This window comes from Lytechinus variegatus, chromosome 2 (genome assembly GCF_018143015.1).
Source record: "Lytechinus variegatus isolate NC3 chromosome 2, Lvar_3.0, whole genome shotgun sequence".
Taxonomy (NCBI): Eukaryota; Metazoa; Echinodermata; class Echinoidea; order Temnopleuroida; family Toxopneustidae; genus Lytechinus; species Lytechinus variegatus.
Window position 1 is genome coordinate 41,811,259 of NC_054741.1, and position 6,426 is coordinate 41,817,684.

Below are 6,426 nucleotides of genomic sequence, written 5' to 3' on the forward strand. Positions count from 1 at the left end.
AAATTATTTTTATCTTCATTTTTTTCCACTTTGTATTACCATTTATTCAAAAATTGCAATAAACATATTAATAAATGAGTTTTAATCTAGTTGGCAAAAGAAAAACCAGTGGCGGCGGCAGTGCAAAGAAAAGTCCAGTAAAAGGCAGTAAAGCACTGTGTCTGAGTCACTGACACCACGGCACTGACAGTGAGGTGAATGTTCATTTTCCAGTGCATGCACATTATTGCCCCATCATATTCACTCGTTTTCAGAAAATATAGTTATTCCTCATATGACCATGATTATCTCCTTCATGTCATTACTCTGGTGTTTATTCATGATTTTAAATTCAGGAAATCATTTAGCAAACAAAGAAAACAAAGCATTTCTTGACTGTGATTCCGTGTGATTCAAGTTCAATTTCATTTCTGTGTATCACACGTACGCACGTACGTGACGTAATCTTGATCTCTAATCTGCTAATTGTTATGTTAATCAATCATCCCGTGCGCGCGATTAAAATGGCTCGAAATTCGACCAAATTCAAGGGCAGCTCAGCTTGTAAACCTCACTGAGAATAGAAGGGCTTTCCACAGCCCTTGCGATTCCCCGCGCTGCAATTTAACTGCAAGACACAGAAACTAGAGAAAGGAAATCAATTCAAGTTTCACAATCAACGGAAAATCCAGAACCCTTCGAAACCCATTTTGCAAGAAATACAACTAAATAAGGTAAGAATTGAGAGCAACTCAAGACATTTTTGACTTACCGACACTTTCATGGTTATTTTTGGAAGATTTCATGGAATTTGGGGCACGAAAATGACTTCGGTAGCTCGCGAAAGTCCTATGCATTACGATGACATATTTTTCATCGCACGGGAGGACAATCACAAAGAGAAAATATCATATTCATCCGCGCTGACAGGGGCTTAATTTTGACGATATCGCATCGCTATGCGATTTCACTCATTGACAAGCGGACGAAACTTACGTACAAATTTTAAGCACTTCACAGAGATACGATCTTACGTATACGTAAGCTCCCGAAGGGAGCTAGAGAGGCAACTCTTTTCGCGCGTTTTTGATTTTCCCATAGAGATGTATATTATTGTCAATATACATCTCTATGGATTTTCCATAGGTTTTGTACATAACAAACATGGCTGCCATTTGTCCAATTTGAAGGTTGATTTTGGAAGGTCAATGTTTAATTCATGAGTAATAACGTCAAAATACGCACAGTGCACTTGTATGATTGGATAAAACGCTAATGTTTTATTCATGTCCTCATGCATTAAACATTTTTTTCCGTCCCACAATTCCCTACGATATCTGTGCGAAGTGTCGTTCTTTTTTATTCTGCGAAATTCAACTTTTTGAAATACAATAGCAAGTCTAATTATCTGTTTTTAGAATTGATGTTCGAAATCATGATTTCTGGGTGAACTTCAATGGAGCAGAAAATCTTGGAGGAAACATTAATATCAATCTAATGACATTCCATAGGAAAAAAAGTAAGTTAAGTTCAATTCCTTACTTTGATCTTAGTTGAAATTGTAATGTGTTTGCTGGGATTCGGCGTCACATGCATGGCTTTATGTGCAGTTTACAACGCAAACCACAATTTCCATATTTCCATTTCTTTTTCCTGTCTTGATCCCAAATAAGTCTGAAATCTGACTGACATATTTTCTCAGAAAATAAATAAATATAGTTTTTCGTAGAACTAAGTTAGTTAATTGGGATGCTTCATGTCCGCCCTTATTAAATCTGTATTTCAGTTCTTATTGTCAAACATCAGGGGTAGATGTGGACTTGTTTAACGGCAAAGCTGCATCAAAATTAAGCCAAATATATATAGCCAGAGCGGGATGCGGACTTTGATATCGCCGGTGCCAGCCGGCTGCGAAATCGCCGATGTAGGCTAGGTCATTAGGTGTTGGAAATTAATTGTCAAACAAGCTTGAAATTTGAAGTTAGGTCATGGGGCTAGTACTGATTTTTCGACACCGCTATTACATCATTTTATAAATCAATATAATTATCTGCATTTAAAATGATATTAAATTAAATCTAAATGAACTGAATCTGTATGGTAGTGGATCGTATTACCGAACACTTTTCATGAATTTGATCATATCAAACACATTATTCCAATAAAATTCACCAAACTTTCACCATAAATACACAAATACCTACAAAATATAAACATGCAGAAATTTTGCCGAAATTGTTTTTTATTTTTACGACATCAGCTTCCAATCGGACCCCTCTTCGCAAGTGAAATATTTTGGTCACTTGAAAAGGTATCGTATTACCGAACGTGTGTTTTCTATGGGAAAAGTTGGGAAAACAACAAAGTCACTGATGAACTATTTTGACCATATTTTACTGTTTTGAGGATATATAAAGACTTCGAAATTGTGTTTTTGATAAATTTTCATCATTTTTCTATTTAAGTTCCCTTTGGGAGGAAGTTGCAAAGGTTTGAGCGTATTTGATTGTTTTCTGACGCATATGATGCGCGCGTTCGGTAATACAAGGCCGGTCGGCAATACAATCACTCACTATATTTTGCCATGCCCTGGCCATGGTCACTCATGGAATGATTTGAGACAGATGTTGACATTTTTCCTTAAAAGTAAGGCCCTAGGATAGGTCTAACTTAGATATAGATTTTAAAGAATAAAATTCTAGATCTGTCTGGTTTGACTTTTTTCTACAAAGATTTAAGTTAACTTTATTTTAGTTCCTGGCTGGACCGTTGGAGTAAAATATAATTAGCCTAGCAACGGAGTTTAATGATTCTTTTTTTCGGGGGGGGGGCAACATTTCTTTGTCAGGGTTCGAACTGCTCAATTTTTTTTGGAAGGGTTGAGAAAATTTATAGTGCCCTAATTTGAATTGTTTAAGTATAAGGCTGAGCAGAGAGAGCGGCTGATCCAATTGTAAATGTAAATGATTGTTGGAAATGGAAATAAATGAAATGAAATGAAATCCTGGATCCACCACCCCTGGTTTTGATTAAGTTTACATGTATTTTCATTTTGAAAAAATTTATAAACAGCATGATTTACACTGAGCATTTCATACACTTTGTGCAGAAGAAATATTATCTTGAGAAATTTGGTTATTAAATTATGGAAGATATCTTTGGAAATGAAATTACTTTATTGCAGTTATTTCTTACATTGTATTGTCATTTTACTTGATAGAAATTCATTATTTTTTATAACCATGACAGTGTTATAAATTCATATTTGCTAAATTGTAATAATCATTTTGATGTTCCTTCATCTTCATGAAAGTATGAATTCTAGTCATCTGCTTCAGTCTGCCCAATGCAATGGTTACAAAGGGCCTAAGCATCCCTTGTCATTTTTCAATAATTAGTTAAGTCAGTAGTCAAGTAAGGGGTCAGACAGTTTGGCTGTATTATATTTGTTTAATTGTCTTACTAGTGTCAATTTACTAAACTTTTTCTGCTTGTGATTGAACCACCAAATTGCCAGATAGTACCATTTTGTTGGGCAGACATTAATATTGACTAGAGGACTTACTTTCCAAACCAACCTAAAGATAATATGATACTTCATGTATTACAGGGGTATATTGCCTCCATTCTATTGTTGGGATGTATGCTATGGGCTGGGTAATATCATCTAACTTGTCCTGGAATAATCATTCTCTATAACAAGTTCACAAACGGAGATTCCACTTCAGCAACTCTCAGTTGAACATCAACATTCCTGGCATTGGTGGCGGAAGCCAAAAATTTTAGGGGGGAACCGCCAAAATCTTTTGCCCTAATTTGAATTGTTTAAGTATAAGGCTGAGCAGAGAGAGCGGCTGATCCAATTGATTTATTTTTATTGTCCTCACTTGACGTTATTTGTGGTGAAAGGCAAAGGGTCATTTAAACCTGCCAGCAAGTGAGCTAACCCTTTTTAAAAATAAAAATCAAACTTAAAGAGGAACTCACTTAACGTAGAGATTCAAATCAGACATGTTTATAGACGAGTGCAAAAAATTTAATGGTTGTCTCGCACTGATGAATGAGCGAGAGCCATATTATCACACAAATGATAATTATCCTACATCTGACAAAGCTGGCTTGGTGTATATATATATTGAAGATTGACAAAAGACCTCACTATAGTAGGCCACGTATGCTTGAACCATTTAGTTTTTGGTCAAGACCTGCATTTTTCCAGTTTGGAATTGGGAAAGCTGGAAACTCGGAAAAAATTGTTTTAAGAGAGGAATTTTGTTTATCACTTTTGAAATTTTAAACTGTAAAGTATTGTATCTATATTGAATTGCAGATCCAATGGGATCCAGTTCTTAGCAGTCCCAGCCTAGTCAGAAGTACAAAGTCAAATACCATTTGCACATCACCAAGAGGTACAATCTGATGAGTAACAGGATATCTGATCTAAAAGCTTGCAAGGTATGCTTGTTTTCATAAAAATATAAAAAAAACATTTTTTTTTCTGAATCGTGTTGTCCAATAAAGTAAAGCTCCATGATGAGATAATATTCTTTTGGATTCAGATTCACCAGTATTTCCATTATCATCAATGCATACTTATTGTCCATGTCTCTTAGCTATATTAATTATAAATAAAATCACTTTAAAACTCAGCTACTCAGAAGACAGAAATAAAAAAGGACAAAATATTGAATGGGTTTTCACACTTAATAAAAAAAGTTATATGAATAATGATCTATAATAGTGATCTATGATTTTTATCTGGCAACATAAGTTATTACATGTGCATTTTCTAAATATCATTGCATGGAAGAGTAGGGGCTCATAAACAGTTTAAAACTTCTAAATAAACTGGACTAGATGAGTAAGAATAATTTATATCAGCAGCCCATTTTGTTCCTTTCTCTTTTTGTTTACTATGCAGGTTTCACATGCTGTTTGAGTATCACCAGGGCAGATCAAGAAGAAATATGAAGGCCAGGTTCATAACAAGCAGTAACTTCATTGCAATTACAGATTTAAATTAAAAAAATGAATGAATTTAGATAAATGTGTCAATACATATTGAATGTTGCTTAAACTACACATCTGTTGAAAAAAAAAGATTAATTGGAGTATAGATATTTAGGTCCATAGGTTTCACACAAGATTAAAATATTTTTCCAAAGTTCACACTTACCCCCCCCCCCCTTTATTAATGTTCTAATCATCTACAAGTAGTACTTATAGTAGTGAAAGCACTTTGAATAATATTAGTAGTTTGAAAGGGATAGGTTGTATTCTGGTAATCTAAACAATGCAGAATGGGCCTTTACTGAGGTCTGGGCGATGTAATATACATGCCTACAGACGTATAAAAGGTTATAAGAAATAATGGATTTTCATTGAAAAAATGTTCATAATAAAAACAATTTGACAGAACAAAGGGCGAAGAAATCACTCTCAGTCCTGGACCCCAATTCATTAAGGCTAACCACTATTCTAACTTTGAAATTCTGGTAATTACTATGGAAACATTAAAGCAACAGATCAAAATTGGGGTTCTCATGCTAGTTGCTAGTTACATTTGGGGCCAATTTACCATAATCGAAGTCCTTATGAAAGAAGAACCTGTATGTATTGCTGGACATTAAGCTGTTGAATTCATTTTCAGGGGGAAGTGAAAAGTTGCACTATATTTTTTTTCGTTTTTAATCTCTTTGTTTTTTTAACACTGTATTGTCGATGTCCCGTATAATGAACTAGATTAACTCTGCAAATAAAATAATTTGTTGGAAATAGAACACAGCTCTAGCAGCACTTCACAACAATAGACAATAAGCAACTTTGTTACTAATGTGCAGATTTGGGAAGGAACTCTTTAGAGAAATGTTGCAATGTGCTCCCTTTTTTTTATGAAATGTCCCCGATTAGATTAGCATGCTATTTCTTGTCAGCAAATGCTGAAAAAAATGATTTGATATTTGAGTAACTGACTTTGAGAGGTATATCGATAATCTTTTTATTAATGGCATCCTTGATCCCCCCCGTTATATTGACTGTGTAAGGCTTATCGATAACTATGAAAGTGAATATACATACTTATTTTTTTCATTTTTTTTTTCCTCTAGATTTTATCAAGAAAATACATCCCTTCTCTTGTAATATCCTTGTAATTTCTGTTGCACTCATTATAGGCATTTTGCTGATGTAATTTGATGCTTTGGTGAGAAAAAAGAGAAAAAAATATTTTTATCATGTATTCAAAAATTTATTAATAAACATTTTAATTTGAAATATTACTTTCTAATCTTGATATTCGTGATTTACTTTATCCACCAATTTATATTGCGTGAAAGATATGTGATGATGATGATGTTATTGCTACTAAACTGTGTTGTGATGAAATGGCACTGAAGATTACTTCTATATGACTGGAATATGATGGTGCTACTGATTGATTGATTATTT

At 34.0% G+C, this 6,426-nt stretch overlaps 1 long non-coding RNA gene across 2 annotated transcripts; it reads left to right on the forward strand.

Annotated features, from left to right (window-relative positions):
• Positions 1-629: 629 nt before the first annotated feature.
• LOC121409463 lies at positions 630-5,059 on the forward strand. 2 transcript variants are annotated; one of them, XR_005969155.1, is made up of 3 exons: positions 630-713; positions 4,310-4,434; positions 4,901-5,059. It is a non-coding gene; the product is annotated as an uncharacterized LOC121409463 (long non-coding RNA). The 2 variants fall into 2 exon arrangements; XR_005969156.1 differs by lacking the exon at positions 630-713 and adding an exon at positions 1,434-1,498.
• The last annotated feature ends 1,367 nt before the right edge of the window (positions 5,060-6,426 follow it).